The sequence below is a fragment of the Sceloporus occidentalis genome, unplaced genomic scaffold (assembly GCF_023333645.1).
Source record: "Sceloporus occidentalis isolate IW3139 unplaced genomic scaffold, rSceOcc1.0.p SCAF_69, whole genome shotgun sequence".
In the NCBI taxonomy this organism is placed as follows: Eukaryota; Metazoa; Chordata; class Lepidosauria; order Squamata; family Phrynosomatidae; genus Sceloporus; species Sceloporus occidentalis.
In genome coordinates this window covers 5,580,530-5,600,000 of record NW_028317049.1, presented here as the reverse complement: position 1 = coordinate 5,600,000, position 19,471 = coordinate 5,580,530, and the positions used below count along the sequence as shown (strand labels likewise).

Sequence of the window (19,471 nt, the reverse complement as noted above, 5' to 3'; positions counted from 1 at the left end):
CTTTTGAAGAGGAGAATGAAACGCCGGACCGTCGACATCAGGAGAACAAACGCCACGCGGCCGCCATTTTATCTCTCCTTCTCCGCTTCCCTGGAAAATGGCGCCCTTTTATCTCCCTTCGGGGTGCCATGCCTCAGAGTGGACACAGGAGGGCGCGCGGGAACTCCATGGCCTTTAATCCCATTGGCTGTCGAGGGAGACCGAGGGCCGCGGCGCAGCGCCCTTCCTTCCCGCCTTAATCTTTCCCGCCCTCCATTTAAAAAGGCAGCATTTATTTCCCTTCAGTACATCATGCCTCAGTGCAGACACAGGAGGGCGCACGACAGCAAGAAACGAGAAACTGTCTACCAATGACGTCACAAGCATCAGAGACCACAAAAAGACCTGGACGACGGCACCGCCCCTTTCACCAGCGGTGGCGCACCAAGCTAAAGAACCGGCGTCTGGAGCCTGAACTCACCAGTTTGATTCCGGCTTATCCTTTCCTAAAAGCCAACTTAGAAAAGAGTAATTTCCATTACTTACAAATACTTTTGCTATTTTATTTTTTTAATTATTATATTTTAATTTCATGTTTTTATATTTATTATATTTTTTTGATTTTTAAATGATTCTATTTTTTAAAAAAACTAAAACTACATTTCAAAGGACTTAAAATAGAATTTGATAAAAAATACAATTAAACTACAATTAAACTAATAACTCAGTAAAACCAAACCAAACGAACTCAAAATAAAACCGCATCAATAGCAATGTTGTTTTCAATTTTAAAAATCATTTTAATTGACTTGTTCTTTGTAATTACGTTTGATGTTATACATTAAGTTAAACAATAAATAAATAAAATTAAAAAATAAAAGTGAAAAGGAATTAGATAAAAATAATCTTAACAAATTACATCTTAACTATAATGAAATAAAACATAAAATAAAACACTTCTTTTGCAATTAATGTTTATAATCATTTCTTGCATTTGGACTTTAAATCATTTCTCTGTATTACAGTCTTATATCACATTTCTTAGCTTATTATCTTAAAAAATATTTCATTATATTCTGACTATATTTTAATTTTTTAACAATTAATATATTTTGTTTACTTGTGTTATTACGTTCTATTTTCTTTTTATGTCATCTTTGTCCATTTTGTTAAATACCATTTAAAAAATGAGGAGAAAAGAAATATAACTGAAATCAGACATAAAATACAAACCCTGACACCTAACCTTCAATAATTTAATTTAAATTTTTTATTATCTGTCTTTCGATATTAAATTTCAATTTATTCTGTGTCTGAATAATTTTACTTACATTGTTCTGTATTTTTAACATTTTATTTATCTTCTATTTTACTGAATTTGGCCCTTGAGAAAAACATAATGACATAATATATACAGAAAAGCCTCGCCCCCACCAACAGCTGTGGCGCACTAAGCTAATTAGCCGGCGTCCGGACCCTTAGAGATCCAGTTCGAGCCCACCTTAGGCTTTTCCAAAATGTCTCTTTAGAACAGAGGAAGCTTCAATATGTAAAAATGCTTACATTTTATTTCCTTCATTATTTTACTTTAATTCATTTTTTTTACATTTCTTACGTTTTTAATTTTTACTTGATTGAACTTTTTACATTTTGTTTTCTTGTCCATTTTAACTTTTTTATGTTGAGAGCTAATGTTTACTTAAATTTACTTTTATATTTTATTTAACTACAATACAATAAATATGTATACATGCACACATACACATTGCATATGGTTTTGTATATATATATATATATATATATACACACACACACACACACATATAATTTTATATACAGTTATAAATGTATATCTAATACATGTATGATTATAGATGTATATGTGTGTCTCCATATATATAATTATATATATAGATTTATAACTTTATATAGACAATTATGTATCTCTGTATTACTAAGTTGCTTTAGGTTCCAGTCTTGAAATGAAACTAGGATATAAATCTTTAATAATAATAATAATAATAATAATAATAATAACAACAACAATAAATGAAATAACTTTATGGTCCAGCTTTGATAATATAAAAATAAAATAATTTTTCTTTTTTATTTCTATCCCGCTTTTTGCCAGGCAATTAAAGCAGCGTAGAGCATGTTAAAATACATCCATGTATACCTCATACCTCCCTTAAAACAAGATTATACAATGTAAGATTAATTATGTGTATATATAAATGAAAAGAAAAAGTTAAATGATATACAGTGGACCCTTGTTATATCCTGGGGTTTGGTTCACAGATCCCCCGTGTATTTCTTTTTTTATTTTATGTGTTATTTCAGTTTGTTTTTTTATTTGTTGTAATCTAAACAGACCAAAATTACTAATCTACTGGATCCCAAAAATGGTAGTAATTACCATGGACAAAAATTAAATAATTTAATTCTTAATAGGCAAATATAGGATGAATCATGCATTGTATGATTTTAGTATTTCTATATTTTTTATTTTATATTATATATTTATTTTATATTATAAATCAGGCTTGACATTTTAATTATACGATAACATGAAATAGAAATGGAAAATGTTTAAAAACAAATAAGAATAAAATGAGACAACCGTATTATATATATAATATATGATATAGAAATGAAGTCAGTTCGCTTTAACGAATGAAAGACTGGACGCCTCTCCAGCCTTCTTTCCTCTCGCCTGGCCTTACAAAGGCGAGGTGTTATTTCCCTTTAGCTTGCAATGCCTCAGTGGAGACACAGGAGGGCGACAGGGAGCCCTTCATTCCAATGACGGCAAGGCCATTCTGAGAGGCCCGGCCCTCCGAGCTCGGATGGCTAGAGCGTCGCCACGGACATGGTCTACCACCCCCATCTTACAGGGCCGGCCCTCTAATACTTGTTCCTAGAACGTCTCCACGGCGACGCTCTAGCCTTCCCCCACTCTGTGGCAAGCCCTCTAAGGTGGGGTTCCTAGACCGCCTCCGTGTCGACGCTCTAGCCATATGCGCTCGGAGATGTTTACCAGACTGTCTCCGTGGCGACGCTCTACCCTTTTCGCACGCCCTGACAGACCCTGCGAGATGTCCACTCCTACAGCGGCTCAGAATAGGGTTGGGGGGGGGGCTCTGCGGGGCCGGGGGCGGAGCAGCCCTTTCAGACCGGCGCCGCAGACTTCGGAATGAAACGCCATCGCAGAGCCTATTAACTCCCCGGCGCCCTCCTGTGTCTCCGCTGAGGCATAGCAACACCAAGTTAAAATAGATTCATTCTCCACAATAAAAAGTATAAAAATACCTGACATTTAAATTAAATATAAAATATAAATTACAATAAAGAATAAAATATTGATAAAAATGTTATTTACTTACGGGATTATTATGCTATTTACTTAGTTGGGGGCAAACTTTATTTTATTTGTGGAATCCACCAACAAAGTGAATAATAAATGAAATAAACCTTCGCCCAGCAACTAAATAATAAAATGAACATTGCAAGCACCAACACAGTAAATACCAAAAGGAATATTACATCTACTTAAGAAATAAAGAAAATAGATGTTACACCCACCAACTAAGGAAATAATGATAAGAATCAGAATAAGAATCATTTAATTCAATGATAAATGAAATAAACATTTGTCTATTTCTTGCCTGCCCCAACAAACTAAATCATACATTACAATAAACATTTCACCTGTAAATGACTTCCCTAGAGCAGCCTAGAATTAGAGGTACCCAGGAAATCCCATTGAGTCCAAAGCCTTTCTGCCATCGCCTCCAGATCAATGAAAAACACAGAACGACAAGAAAAACAAAGCAATTCATTTCACGTCCAGTGTGCTTTATTTCTTCCAAAGGTGTGGCGGTAAGTAACCATCATGTATGGAGATGTACACACACATAAAGTACAAAACTGGTCGAGAGGACTCCTACGATCTTGCACAGTAAACATCCCATACATTGACATTTCAAGACAGAAGGGAAGGAGACCCTCTTCTCCCAGGCAGCCATACAAAATGAAGGCACTCCATAAAAGACAGTCACTATCTCATGTCCCTTTTAAAAAGTGTACAATAGATGCTACATGTTCTCTTTTAATTGTTTGTTCAGGCTGTTTTTCCACAGCAACCTAAGTTCAAAACACATTTGCTAATAGGGATACATTGGGGAACACATGCCAATAGGGAATCATAGGGAAACACCTGCCCATATGGAAACACAGGTGAACATTTGCCCATAGGGAAACACAGGGGAACATTGGCCCATGAGGAAACATTGGGTCACACCTGCCTATACGGAAAGATGGGTGTACATTTGCCCATAAGGAAACATTGGGGAACGCCTGCGCTTAAAGAAACATTGGGGAATGGCTGCCCAAAGGGAAACATTGGGGAATGCCTGCCCCTAGCGAAAGATAGGGGAACACCTGCCCATAGGGAAAGATAGGGGAACACCTGCCTATAAGGAAAGATAGGGGAACACCTGCCCATAAGGAAAGATTGGTGAACATTTGCTAATAGGGATACATTGGGGAACACATGCCAATAGGGAATCATAGGGAAACACCTGCCCATAGGGAAACACAGGGGAACATTGGCCCATAGGGAAACACAGGGGAACATTTGCCCATAGGGAAACACAGGGGAACATTGGCCCATAAGGAAACATTGGGTCACACCTGCCTATACGGAAAGATGGGTGTACATTTGCCCATAAGGAAACATTTGGGAACGCCTGCGCTTAAAGAAACATTGGGGAATGGCTGCCCAAAGGGAAACATTGGGGAATGCCTGCCCCTAGGGAAAGATAGGGGAACACCTGCCCATAGGGAAAGATAGGGGAACACCTGCCTATAAGGAAAGATAGGGGAACACCTGCCCATAAGGAAAGATTGGTGAACATTTGCTAATAGGGATACATTGGGGAACACATGCCAATAGGGAATCATAGGGAAACACCTGCCCATAGGGAAACACAGGGGAACATTGGCCCATAGGGAAACACAGGGGAACATTTGCCCATAGGGAAACACAGGGGAACATTGGCCCATAAGGAAACATTGGGTCACACCTGCCTATACGGAAAGATGGGTGTACATTTGCCCATAAGGAAACATTTGGGAACGCCTGCGCATAAAGAAACATGGGGGAATGCCTGCCCAAAGGGAAACATTGGGGAATGCCTGCCCCTAGGGAAAGATAAGGGAACACCTGCCCATAAGGAAACATTGGGGAATGCCTGCCCCTAGGGAAAGATAGGGGAACACCTGCCTATAAGGAAAGATAGGGGAACACCTGCTCATAAGGAAAGATTGGTGAACATTTGCTAATAGGGATACATTGGGGAACACATGCCAATAGGGAATCATAGGGAAACACCTGCCCATAGGGAAACACAGGGGAACATTGGCCCATAGGGAAACACAGGGGAACATTGGCCCATAAGGAAACATTGGGTCACACCTGCCTATACGGAAAGATGGGTGTACATTTGCCCATAACGAAACATTTGGGAACGCCTGCGCATAAAGAAACATGGGGGAATGCCTGCCCAAAGGGAAACATTGGGGAATGCCTGCCCCTAGGGAAAGATAAGGGAACACCTGCCCATAAGGAAACATTGGGGAATGCCTGCCCCTAGGGAAAGATAGGGGAACACCTGCCTATAAGGAAAGATAGGGGAACACCTGCTCATAAGGAAAGATTGGTGAACATTTGCCCATAGGGAAAGATTGGGGAACACATGCCAATAGGGAATCATAGGGAAACACCTGCCCATAGGGAAAGACAGGGGAACATTGGCCCATAGGGAAACATTGGGGAACATTTGCCCATAGGGAAACACAGGGGAACATTGGCCCATAAGGAAACATTGGGGAACACCTGCCCAAAGGGAAACATTGGGGAACACCGGCCCATAAGGAAACATTGGGGAATATTTGCCCATAGGGAAAGATAGGGGAACACCGGCCCATAAGGAAACATTGGGGAACGCCTGCACATAAGGAAAGATTGGTGAACATTTGCCCATAAGGAAACATTGGGGAAAGCCTGTCCATAGGGAAACATTGGGGAACATTTGCCCATAAGGAAACATTGGGGAACGCCTGTCCATAGGGAAACATTGGGGAACATTTGGCCATAAGGAAACATTGGGGAACACCTGCCCAAAGGGAAACATTGGGGAACACCTGCCCATAGGGAAAGATAGGGGAACACCGGCCCATAAGGAAACATTGGGGAACATTTGCCCATAGGGAAAGATAGGGGAACACCGGCCCATAAGGAAACATTGGGGAACGCCTGCACATAAGGAAAGATTGGTGAACATTTGCCCATAAGGAAACATTGGTGAAAGCCTGTCCATATGGAAACATTGGGGAACATTTGCCCATAAGTAAACATTGGGGAACGCCTGTCCATAGGGAAACATTGGGGAACATTTGCCCATAAGGAAACATTGGGGAACACCTGCCCAAAGGGAAACATTGGGGAACATTTGCCCATAGGGAAAGATAGGGGAACACCGGCCCATAATGAAACATTGGGGAACGCCTGCACATAAGGAAAGATTGGTGAACATTTGCCCATAAGGAAAGATAGGGGAACACCTGCCTATAAGGAAAGATTGGTGAACATTTGCTAATAGGGATACATTGGGGAACACATGCCAATAGGGAATCATAGGGAAACACCTGCCCATAGGGAAACACAGGGGAACATTGGTCCATAGGGAAACACAGGGGAACATTGGCCCATAGGGAAACACAGGGGAACATTTGCCCATAGGGAAACACAGGGGAACATTGGCCCATAAGGAAACATTGGGTCACACCTGCCTATACGGAAAGATGGGTGTACATTTGCCCATAAGGAAACATTTGGGAACGCCTGCGCATAAAGAAACATTGGGGAATGCCTGCCCCTAGGGAAAGATAGGGGAACACCTGCCTATAAGGAAAGATTGGTGAACATTTGCTAATAGGGATACATTGGGGAACACATGCCAATAGGGAATCATAGGGAAACACCTGCCCATAGGGAAACACAGGGGAACATTGGTCCATAGGGAAACACAGGGGAACATTTGCCCATAGGGAAACACAGGGGAACACTGGCCCATAAGGAAACATTGGGTCACACCTGCCTATACGGAAAGATGGGTGTACATTTGCCCATAAGGAAACATTTGGGAACGCCTGCGCATAAAGAAACATGGGGGAATGCCTGCCCAAAGGGAAACATTGGGGAATGCCTGCCCCTAGGTAAAGATAAGGGAACACCTGCCCATAAGGAAACATTGGGGAATGCCTGCCCCTAGGGAAAGATAGGGGAACACCTGCCTATAAGGAAAGATAGGGGAACACCTGCTCATAAGGAAAGATTGGTGAACATTTGCTAATAGGGATACATTGGGGAACACATGCCAATAGGGAATCATAGGGAAACACCTGCCCATAGGGAAACACAGGGGAACATTTGCCCATAGGGAAACACAGGGGAACACCGGCCCATAGGGAAACACAGGGGAACATTGGCCCATAAGGAAACATTGGGTCACACCTGCCTATACGGAAAGATGGGTGTACATTTGCCCATAAGGAAAGATAGGGGAACACCGGCCCATAAGGAAACATTGGGGAACACCTGCCCATAGAGAAACATTGGGGAACATTTGCGCATGAGGAAACATTGGGGAACACCTGCCCAAAGGGAAAGATTGGGGAAAGCCTGCCCATAAGGAAACATTGGGGAATGCCTGCCCATAAGCAAACATTGGACAACAATTGCCCATAGGGAAACATTGTGGAGGGCTTGACCATAGGGAAGCACACTGAAAGCTCTCAGCATTAGTTTGTTCCTTGACAAATATTGAAGTATTATTCATTTAGCATCCTTGCCCTTCAGCCAAAAAAGTCCTAAAGTTGGGGTTCCCTGCCCTATGGCTTACAATCTATTGGGGGTGGGGGGGCCATGTCCAGCGGAGACCGTCTCTTCCTTCCTTCCTCCGTAGGGGATGAAGCCGGGGCCGCCTCTTCCTCCCTCCCTCTGGGCTGGACACTCCCTTCCTCGCCTGCTGCTGCTGCTGCGTCTGGGCCTGGATGCGCCTGACTCTCCCTCTGGACCTCCGAAGGGGCAGCCTTGGCACCTGGGACCTCGGTGGCGTTGGAAGAAAGAGAGGAATCAGAGGCGGCACAAGTGGCCCACCTCCAAACCCAAGGTCCAGGGTCCCAGAAGTGTCCGTGGGGCAGGCAGTGCTGGCTTTTGGGGGGGCTGCCGCTCTCCTCCTGGGCCTCAGCCGCCGTTCGGGGCTCTCTTTGGGAAAGAAAGGATAGGGCAGGGAGGTCCAGAGGGGTCCCAGGGGCAGCTGCAGGGGACAAGTGCTGGTGCTCTCTCATTTCAACCAAAACCCTGACAAAAACTACCAGCAAAGACCACTGAGAAGAAGAAGAAACCACACAAGATCGCTTTTTAGCTGCGGCGCTAAAGTGCCACGCTAAAAGGCCAACCCAACGACCGCTACGCAACAAGACTTCCCTAAACCACACTTCGAAAACCTTGCTATGCAACAACTTCATCTGCTCAGAGAGAGACAAAAGACAGGACGCAGCGTTTGTGTTAATGGTGGGGTTCCTTTTAGTGTTTGTGTTAGTGTTAGTAGGGATGAGTGTTAGTATCTGAGCAGCAGACCAATTGAGACCAGCACCACCACTTGTCCCCTGCCCTTCCCAGCTGGGACCCAAAAGGAAAGCCTAAACGATGGCTGGGAAGTGAGGCCCTCGAACAGCAGCCAGGGGCACCAGGAGGCAGCCGGGCGGTGGCTCCGGAGGAAGAGGGGCCACCAAAGTCAGCCAGCAAGGCCTCTGAGGAAAAAAACCTACCTGGAAGACGTCCTCGAAATCAGCGAGGCCCTACCTGCTCAAAGTCTGCCCTGAACCCAGAACCCTACCGGAAAGGTAAGCGCCTTCAGAGGGATCCTCTGCAACTGGGAAACCTGACTAAAAACAAAAATGGACAACGAACGGTCAGTGAACCAAAGCAAAGCTCCTCTGAAGAAATCCTGCCAAGAAAACCCAAGTCCTTTCTGACTTACGGAGGGCCCAAGGCAAACCTATCGGCGGGTTTCCTATGCCGTTTTCTTCAGAGAGAGGGTTGCCATTGCGATCCTCTGAGGCTGAGACAGTGTCGCCTGCCCAGGATCATCCCACAGCTTTCATGGCTGAGCCGGCATTTCAACCCTGGTCTCCATAGCCATACTCCAGCGTCCAAACCACAACTCCACACTGGCTTTTTAAGGTAAACTTCCATAAATTGAATAAGAGATACTCCAGCTATTCTGCTGCTCTGGACAATCGTAACACCAGGCTCTCCCCAAACTATACATCCCAGCTTTCCACATAAGGAACCATGGCAGTGAAAGTGGAATCAATAAGCTGACATATGTCTGTGCGTGTGCGCGCACACACATTCACATGCGCTAGGCTTAGGGGCAAAAGACCCCGTGAATATGGAAAACCCGCAAACAATAAAAACGCCATGTTTTTACCTGAGAAGACGCCTCTCTAGAAATCTCTAGGTCTTCCGGTGCAAATCTGCGCTCACCGTCCAACAGACACTGATCATAGAACTGCGCTGGAGGAGCTACAAAGGCCGAGCAGAGTGTCCTCTCTAGGAACCTATAGGTCCTCCAGGGCAACTCTGTGGCCAACGTCCGACAGACAATGACCACAGAACTGCGCTGGAGGAGCTACAAAGGCCTAGTAGAGTGTCCTCTCTATGAACCTATAGGTTCCCCGTGGCAACTCTGTGGCCACCGTCCGACAGACACTGACCACAGAACTGCGCTGGAGGAGCTACAAAGGCCTAGTAGAGTGCCCTCTCTAGGAATCTGTAGCCCCTCCAGGGCAACTCTGCGGTCAACGTCCGACAGACACTGACCATAGAACTGCGCTGGAGGAGCTACAAAGGCCTAGTACACTCTCCTCTCTAGGAATCTCTAGCCCCTCCAGGGCAACTCTGGGGTCAACGTCCGACAGACACTGACCATAGAACTGCGCTGGAGGAGCTACAAAGCCCTAGTAGACTATCCTCTCTATGAACCTATCGGTTCTCCGTGGCAACTCTGTGGCCAACGTCCGACAGACAATGACCACAGAACTGCGCTGGAGGAGCTACAAAGGCCTAGTAGACTGTCCTCTCTATGAACCTATAGGTTCCCCGTGGCAACTCTGTGGCCACCGTCCAACAGACACTGACCACAGAACTGCGCTGGAGGAGCTACAAAGGCCTAGTAGAGTGCCCTCTCTAGGAATCTGTAGCCCCTCCAGGGCAACTCTGCGGTCAACGTCCGACAGACACTGACCATAGAACTGCGCTGGAGGAGCTACAAAGGCCTAATAGAGTGTCCTCTCTAGGAATCTGTAGCCCCTCCAGGGCAACTCTTCGGTCAACGTCCGACAGACACTGACCATAGAACTGCGCTGGAGGAGCTACAAAGGCCTAGTAGAGTGTCCTCTCTATTAACCTATAGGTTCTCCATGGCATCTCTGGGGTCAACGTCCGACAGACACCGACCATAGAACTGCGCTGGAGGAGCTACAAAGGCCTAGTAGAGTGTCCTCTCTAGAAATCTCTAGGTCCTGCAGTGCGACTCTAGGTAAAGTTGACCACACAGTGGCACTGGAGGAAAGCAGATATCCCTAGAGAACACATTAATCAAACCTATAAATGATCAAAGCTGCAAGTATGGACGGATGAGTGTACACACACACACACGTACTTACAATTGAGTAAAGGATCGAGTCCAGTGGAGACTGTCTCTTCCATCATCCATGGCTGGTGCTGATTCGTCGGGGTCGTCGTCCTCCTCGGCCGGACCCTTCCTTTCCTTCTTCTCCGCCTGGATGGCGTGCGGCTCTCTCGAGGCATAGGGACAAAGAGATGGGGGGGGAAAAAAGGTTCAGCGTACAGCTGTGGGGTGACAAAGGGGTGCCCTGGCTGTTCTCCTTAGCCCCTAGCCTTAACATCTTGCTCAGTGGGTTCCTCCCGTTTCTACCAAGGCCCCTTGGGTGCCACTCTCACTGCCTCAGACATTACCCTGTCCTTACCTGCCTCCTCCTCCCATTAACTTTGGCCTGCTCTAGAGAAGAACGCATTGCATTTAGCTCAGCCTCTATAAGCCAGCCCCCCCCCCCCAGCTAAACCATGGCCCTCCCGACTGGCTTTTAAAATGTGGGAGGGCCATCCTCCTTCCGGGACGGCAGAGAAAGAACCCAGGCGGTGTTAAGCACCACGTTCAGAGAAGCCCGGTTCGGACTACTTCACAGAAACCCTTTCCTCACTGACCTCCTAACCTTCACCCCCAGCCAGTGCTCTTGGCCTAATTCTAACTACGATGGGACCCTGTCTACACTATGCGACGCACCAGGAAACCCGGAATCCCTCCCCGTGTTTCTGCCCATGGATCCCGATTAGAGAACGCACCCCAATCCAGCTGTTTCCCTTTCCCATCTCCGTTCTTCCCACTGTCTCTCTTCCAAAAGGTCCAGTTGCAGCTTAGAGAACGAATGGCCAGGGAGGGCAAAAGGCTCCGCTACCAGTTTGGGGGCGCTGGGGTCGGAGGGGAGCCCCAGAGGAAATCCCCCCCGACCCCTCCTGCTGCCATGCAGGTCCAGTCAGCAAAGGTGCTCCTGGAAGGCTGGATTTTAAAGGGACTTCCTTCAAAGGAGGAGTCTGCAGTCCGGCTTCTGCCTCTTTCTCCTTCTGCCCAGAGAAAGGCTTGCCCGATGCGGACCACAGAGAGCCATTCCTGGCGGAGGATGCCAAGAGCCACGCTGGAGTGGAGCGAGGAGAGGCGCCCCTGCCGTCGCGGGGAACGCCACGGAGGCCGGACGTCTTGGTCGCCAGAGGGGCCTGCCAGGGCTTGCGGGATTAGAAGTGAGAGGGGTCTGGGAGGACCTTGGAGGCTGACTGGAAGACGCATCTTCCAGTTAATCCCAAAGGTGCCATCCTGGTTTCAGGGGGCTTGTCAGGTTTAAGCAGGGAAGCTATTTATCGGGGTGGGTTTTTTTAAAACAAACAAATTAAATACAAATAAATAAGAAAATAATAAACTAAAATAAAAAAATACACGGTGGCCCTGAAAACTATTTAATTCTGTCGTTTCATCTGGGGATTTTATTTTATTTTAGGGTTTTTAACATAAAAGTCTGGGAGCAAGATGGCGGGTCCCCACGGCGTCCCCCACGGCGCCAGGGGCGCGTCCCCTCGCTCTCCCTCCGGTGGGGCCCGAAGCATGCTCTGCCAGGGATGCCGCTCTGCCTTGGGCAAACGGTCAGAAAGGCTCTGCCCAGAAGGCCAAAGGGACTGAAGCCGCTGCAGCGCCCCAAAACGGAGGCGGAGGGTTTCGCCCCCCCGGGAGATTAGCCCTCCAAGCTGCAAGGGGACGTTTCGGAAGAGAAACAACGGGACGGCCGATTGGACAAAGAAACGGCTGAATTGAGCCACGCCCTCAGAATCTAAATCCAGGGACAGACCTATGGGCAGAGACGACGGTTTCTCGGGGCGCCGCGTCTGCTCACAAAGGTCCCATGGCAGTTAGAAGTCAGGGTTTCTAGGCCATTGCTCTTCCCCTGCTCCGTGCCAACGAAACGCTACCTGAACTGTGGCGGACACCTTCCTTGGCAGCGGCTGATCCAAAGTCTGTCCGACGGTTCGAGGCATTTTACAAGGCATGTAATCGATGCTGAACCTATGGAAGGGAGTTGCTCTGTGTCTCTCTGTCTTTCTGTCTGTGAAGCATTCTCCTTCATGCTACAAGGCCTTGTCTTCACCGAGTTGACTGCAGCTTCCATCCTCAGCTGGGCACTGTTTTCAGGGGTTCTCCTTTCTTCTCTCTTGCTTTCCTCGCTCTTCCTTTCTTCCTTCCTTCTCTGTTCTTTTCTTCCCTCTGCCTTTCCTTTTTTCTTCAAAGACTTTCAGGTTTCGTTCTGCCTCAAGCCCTGTGATGGGAGAAAAGCAGAGCATAAAATCAATGAACGCACACAGAATGACAAAGCCTTCCTTCCTTCCTTCCTTCCTTCCTTCCTTCCGTTTGCCTGCCTCACAAATCTATAGGCATACTTCTTAGATATACTATCTAAATAAACAAGACGTATTCTTCACCAAATAAACAAAATAAAACTGTGTTTCTGAGGCTGAGAGAGTGTGACTAGCCAAAGGTCGCCCATTCGGTTCCATAGCCCTCCCAAGAAAGACACACAAAAACCCCAAGAGTCTCTCAGTTTGAGTGACACCTTGAACTGTAGATCTCAAACAGACACAGAAAGATGAAATGTGAATTTTGTAAGCCGCAATATGAAATAAAAACATAGAAAATAAGTAAAATTACTGTTCATTATATTTTAATTATTTTATATATATATATATATAAAACATTAAAATAATTAAAATATAATAGTGAAATATTGTATTATAAAAATTATAATGAAATAAAAAATATAAATAAAAATATACAATATATGTATGATTAAAATAATTACAATATAATAATAAATTGTTTTACTATTATATTAAAATAAAAGACATATACAAAGAAATAAAAACGTACAATACATGCATATCTAATAAATAAAATAAACATATAATAATATAATATAAAATAAAAACATAGAAAAGAACTAATATTATTGTTTATTATATTTTAATTATTTTAATTATATATATATATATATATATATATATATATATATAAAAACATTAAAATAATTAAAATATAATAGTGAAATATTATTAGGGTTAGGGTTAAAAATATAATAAAATTTTAATATTATAATAAAATATTATGATAAAAATATAATAATATAAATTAAAAACATATATAATAAATAAAATTATTATTTATCATATTTTAATTGTTTATATATATATATATAAAACATTAAAATAATTAAAATATAATAGTGAAATATTGTATTATAAAAATTATAATGAAATAAAAAATATAAATAAAAATATACAATATATGTATGATTAAAAGAATTACAATATAATAATAAAATATTTTACAATTATAATAAAATAAAAGAAATAAAAATAAAAATACACAGATATACAATAAATATAATGAAACATCAAAATAAAATTAGAATAAAACCAAAAAATATCAAAACAAATAAAAATATACAATATATACAGTATATACAGATACATATATGTATCTCAGAATAGAATAGAATAAAATGAAAAATGCTATATATATATATATATATATATGGGAAATATAATAAAAGTTTATGGATAAAATATTTTAAAATATAATAACATTATAATAAAATAAAACACATATATAAATCAAATATAATAACATTATAAAAAAATTAATGCATAAAATATACAATATATAATTATAAAATAAAATATATCAAAATATTACAAAATATAGTAAAAAATAATAAATGAAACTAAAGTATATAATAAGACTTTAAAAATATTATAAACTTATAATACAATAAATAGAAGTATCCATACATGTGGATATAATAAAAATATAATAATAAAGTCTTATAAAATAAAATAAAAATATTATAAAATAAAATAAGCATATAATAAAAATAAAAACATACCATAGTAGACACACATAGAATTAAAATATGCTTTAAAATATTATAATACATAATTAAATAAAAGGAACTTACAATAGAAATAAATATAAATGTACAATACATATCATATGTACAATAAACATAATAAACATATATATCTATATATAAGTAAAACTTGACTTTAAACCTGCCCTTCCTTGCCCCTGAGGAGAAACCCCCCCGCGTTCCCTTGCCCCTCACCCTTCGAAAAGCCTCAGTCCGATTCGAAGCGACCCAGAGAACGCTGTGTTCCCTCACACTGTACGGAAAGCCGCCTTGGCCACACTGCCCCGCCCTCTTCTCCGCTAGCGAATCCCATTGGCCCCGGCGGCTGCGCGTCACGCGGTAACAGCCACTCCGGAATAAGCGCGGGAAAGCACCGCTGTCTTATCTCCAAGGCCCTACTCTCTGCCTTCCCTGACGACTGCGCCTGCGCCATTCCCCCCCCCCCCGAAGAAGGAGCCGGCCTTTTCCTTCTTCTGCCCCGCAACAAGCTTCTCATTGGCCGCCCTTCCTGCCTCTCAGGAGCTTCTCAAGAGCTCGTCAATAGCGCCTGCCGATTTCCCCTCACGAAATGGCTGCCTTGGGGCTACCTTTTCTCCATTTACTGTATTTTTTACTGTACTCCCCCCTTTTAAAAAACATTTTAATTTTTATATTTTTTTATTTTACATTATGTATCAGGCTTTAAATTTTAATTATACGAGAACATGAAATTAAAATGAAAAATGTTTACAAAGAAATAAGAATAAAATAAGACAACCGTATTATATATATAATATATGATATAGAAATGAAGTCAGTTCGCTTTAACGAATGAAAGACTGGACGCCTCTCCTGCCTTCTTTCCTCTCGCCTGGCCTTACAAAGGCGAGGTGTTATTTCCCTTTAGCTTGCAATGCCTCAGTGGAGACACAGGAGGGCGACCGGGAGCCCTTCATTCCAATGACTGCAAGGCCATTCTGAGAGGCCCGGCCCTCCGAGCGCGGATGGCTAGAGCGTCGCCACGGACATGGTCTACCACCCCCATCTTACAGGGCCGGCCCTCTAATACTTGTTCCTAGAACGTCTCCACGGCGACGCTCTAGCCTTCCCCCACTCTGTGGCAAGCCCTCTAAGGTGGGGTTCCTAGACCGCCTCCGTGTCGACCCTCTAGCCATATGCGCTCGGAGGGCCGGCCCTCTAAGAGATGTTTACCAGGCTGTCTCCGTGGCGACGCTCTAGCCTTTTCGCACGCCCTGACAGACCCTGCGAGATGTCCACTCCTAGAGCGGCTCAGAATAGGGTTTGGGGGGGGGCTCTGCGGGGGCGGGGGCGGGGCAGTCCTTTCAGACCGGCGCCGCAGACTTCGGAATGAAACGCCATCGCAGAGCCTATTAACTCCCCGGCGCCCTCCTGTGTCTCCGCTGAGGCATAGCAACACCAAGTTAAAATAGATTCATTCTCCACAATAAAAAGTATGAAATATACCTTAAATTTCAATTAAATATAAAATATAAATTACAATAAAGAATAAAATATTGATAAAAATGTTATTTACTTACGGGATTATTATGCTATTTACTTAGTTGGGGGCAAACTTTATTTTTTTTTGTGGAATCCACCAACAAAGTGAATAATAAATGGAATAAACCTTCGCCCAGCAACTAAATAATAAAATGAACATTGCAGGCACCAACACAGTAAATACCAAAAGGAATATTACATCTACTTAAGAAATAAAGAAAATAGATGTTACTCCCACCAACTAAGGAAATAATGATAAGAATCAAAATAAGAATCATTTAATTCAATGATAAATGAAATAAACATTTGTCTATTTCTTGCCTGCCCCAACAAACTAAATCATACATTACAATAAACATTTCACCTGTAAATGACTTCCCTAGAGCAGCCTAGAATTAGAGGTACCCAGGAAATCCCATTGAGTCCAAAGCCTTTCGGCCATCGCCTCCAGATGAATGAAAGACACAGAACGACAAGAAAAACAAAGCAATTCATTTCACGTCCAGTGTGCTTTATTTCTTCCAAAGGTGTGGCGGTAAGTAACCATCATGTATGGAGATGTACACACACATAAACAACAAAACTGGTCCAGAGGACTCCTAGCATCGTGCACAGTAAACATCCCATACATTGAAATTTCAAGACAGAAGGGAAGGAGACCCTCTTCTCCCAGGCAGCCATACAAAATGAAGGCACTCCATAAAAGACAGTCACTATCTCATGTCCCTTTTAAAAAGTGTACAATAGATGCTACATGTTCTCTTTTAATTGTTAGTTCAGGCTGTTTTTCCACATGAACCTAAGTTCAAAACACATTTGCTAATAGGGATACATTGGGGAACATTTGCCCATAGGGAAACACAGGGGAACATTGGCCCATAAGGAAACATTGGGTCACACCTGCCTATACGGAAAGATGGGTGTACATTTGCCCATAAGGAAACATTTGGGAACGCCTGCGCATAAAGAAACATGGGGGAATGCCTGCCCAAAGGGAAACGTTGGGGAATGCCTGCCCCTAGGGAAAGATAGGGGAACACCTGCCTATAAGGAAAGATAGGGGAACACCTGCTCATAAGGAAAGATTGGTGAACATTTGCTAATAGGGATACATTGGGGAACACATGCCAATAGGGAATCATAGGGAAACACCTGCCCATAGGGAAACACAGGGGAACATTGGCCCATAGGGAAACACAGGGGAACATTTGCCCATAGGGAAACACAGGGGAACATTGGCCCATAAGGAAACATTGGGTCACACCTGCCTATACGGAAAGATGGGTGTACATTTGCCCATAAGGAAACATTTGGGAACGCCTGCGCATAAAGAAACATTGGGGAATGCCTGCCCAAAGGGAAACATTGGGGAATGCCTGCCCCTAGGGAAAGATAAGGGAACACCTGCCCATAAGGAAACATTGGGGAATGCCTGCCCCTAGGGAAAGATAGGGGAACACCTGCCTATAAGGAAAGATAGGGGAACACCTACTCATAAGGAAAGATTGGTGAACATTTGCTAATAGGGATACATTGGGGAACACATGCCAATAGGGAATCATAGGGAAACACCTGCCCATAGGGAAACACAGGGGAACATTGGTCCATAGGGAAACACAGGGGAACATTTGCCCATAGGGAAACACAGGGGAACATTGGCCCATAAGGAAACATTGGGTCACACCTGCCTATACGGAAAGATGGGTGTACATTTGCCCATAAGGAAACATTTGGGAATACCTGCGCATAAAGAAACATGGGGGAATGCCTGCCCAAAGGGAAACATTGGGGAATGCCTGCCCCTAGGGAAAGATAGGGGAACACCTGCTCATAAGGAAAGATTGGTGAACATTTGCTAATAGGGATACATTGGGGAACACATGCCAATAGGGAATCATAGGGAAACACCTGCCCATAGGGAAACACAGGGGAACATTGGCCCATAGGGAAACACAGGGGAACATTTGCCCATAGGGAAACACAGGGGAACATTGGCCCATAAGGAAACATTGGGTCACACCTGCCTATACGGAAAGATGGGTGTACATTTGCCCATAAGGAAACATTTGGGAACGCCTGCGCATAAAGAAACATTGGGGAATGCCTGCCCAAAGGGAAACATTGGGGAATGCCTGCCCCTAGGGAAAGATAGGGGAACACCTGCCTATAAGGAAAGATAGGGGAACACCTGCTCATAAGGAAAGATTGGTGAACATTTGCTAATAGGGATACATTGGGGAACACATGCCAATAGGGAATCATAGGGAAACACCTGCCCATAGGGAAACACAGGGGAACATTGGCCCATAGGGAAACACAGGGGAACATTTGCCCATAGGGAAACACAGGGGAACATTGGCCCATAAGGAAACATTGGGTCACACCTGCCTATACGGAAAGATGGGTGTACATTTGCCCATAAGGAAACATTTGGGAACGCCTGCGCATAAAGAAACATGGGGGAATGCCTGCCCAAAGGGAAACATTGGGGAATGCCTGCCCCTAGGGAAAGATAAGGGAACACCTGCCCATAAGGAAACATTGGGCAATGCCTGCCCCTAGGGAAAGATAGGGGAACACCTGCCTATAAGGAAAGATAGGGGAACACCTGCTCATAAGGAAAGATTGGTGAACGTTTGCTAATAGGGATACATTGGGGAACACATGCCAATAGGGAATCATAGGGAAACACCTGCCCATAGGGAAACACAGGGGAACATTGGCCCATAGGGAAACACAGGGGAACATTTGCCCATAGGGAAACACAGGGGAACATTGGCCCATAAGGAAACATTGGGTCACACCTGCCTATACGGAAAGATGGGTGTACATTTGCCCATAAGGAAACATTTGGGAACGCCTGCGCATAAAGAAACATGGGGGAATGCCTGCCCAAAGGGAAACATTGGGGAATGCCTGCCCCTAGGGAAAGATAGGGGAACACCTGCCTATAAGGAAAGATAGGGGAACACCTGCTCATAAGGAAAGATTGGTGAACATTTGCTAATAGGGATACATTGGGGAACACATGCCAATAGGGAATCATAGGGAAACACCTGCCCATAGGGAAACACAGGGGAACATTGGCCCATAGGGAAACACAGGGGAACATTTGCCCATAGGGAAACACAGGGGAACATTGGCCCATAAGGAAACATTGGGTCACACCTGTCTATACGGAAAGATGGGTGTACATTTGCCCATAAGGAAACATTTGGGAACGCCTGCGCATAAAGAAACATGGGGGAATGCCTGCCCAAAGGGAAACATTGGGGAATGCCTGCCCCTAGGGAAAGATAAGGGAACACCTGCCCATAAGGAAACATTGGGG

At 44.0% G+C, this 19,471-nt stretch overlaps 2 long non-coding RNA genes across 2 annotated transcripts; both read right to left on the bottom strand.

Annotated features, from left to right (window-relative positions):
- Nucleotides 1-4,816: 4,816 nt before the first annotated feature.
- Nucleotides 4,817-15,051, bottom strand: LOC149286461 (uncharacterized). Its single transcript, XR_016277630.1, has 3 exons — nt 14,836-15,051; nt 10,777-12,993; nt 4,817-8,991 (listed from the first exon to the last, which is right to left on the bottom strand). It is a non-coding gene; the product is annotated as an uncharacterized LOC149286461 (long non-coding RNA).
- Nucleotides 15,052-16,634: 1,583 nt separating this feature from the next.
- Nucleotides 16,635-19,295, bottom strand: LOC149286460 (uncharacterized). The gene is made up of 2 exons (XR_016277610.1): nt 17,965-19,295; nt 16,635-17,628 (listed from the first exon to the last, which is right to left on the bottom strand). It is a non-coding gene; the product is annotated as an uncharacterized LOC149286460 (long non-coding RNA).
- Nucleotides 19,296-19,471: the final 176 nt, after the last annotated feature.